Here is a 302-nt window from a genome sequence, read left to right on the forward strand (position 1 = left end):
GCGGGGCGGGGCGGGGACAGTGGGGCCCCAGCAGCCCTACAGACTTGACCATGAACTCGAGCCCTCGGGCTGCCTTGGTTAAGGAAGGTTGATAGAAGTTGTCATTCGTAACACCCTGTTCAAACTGCTACGGCCCAGCGGGACGGGCCTGAGGGTTATGCGCGATCGTCCGCCCGATCACCCGATCCAGACTGAAGTATCTAGATTCTTCCCTAACATTAAAACAAAGCAAGCGAACAAACAAACAAACAAAAGCAGTAATAATCTTTTGGGGGCTGGAGTGGGGGGGGGGGTTAGAGAGG

Source organism: Myotis brandtii, unplaced genomic scaffold (genome assembly GCF_000412655.1).
Source record: "Myotis brandtii unplaced genomic scaffold, ASM41265v1 scaffold1028, whole genome shotgun sequence".
Classification (NCBI taxonomy): domain Eukaryota; kingdom Metazoa; phylum Chordata; class Mammalia; order Chiroptera; family Vespertilionidae; genus Myotis; species Myotis brandtii.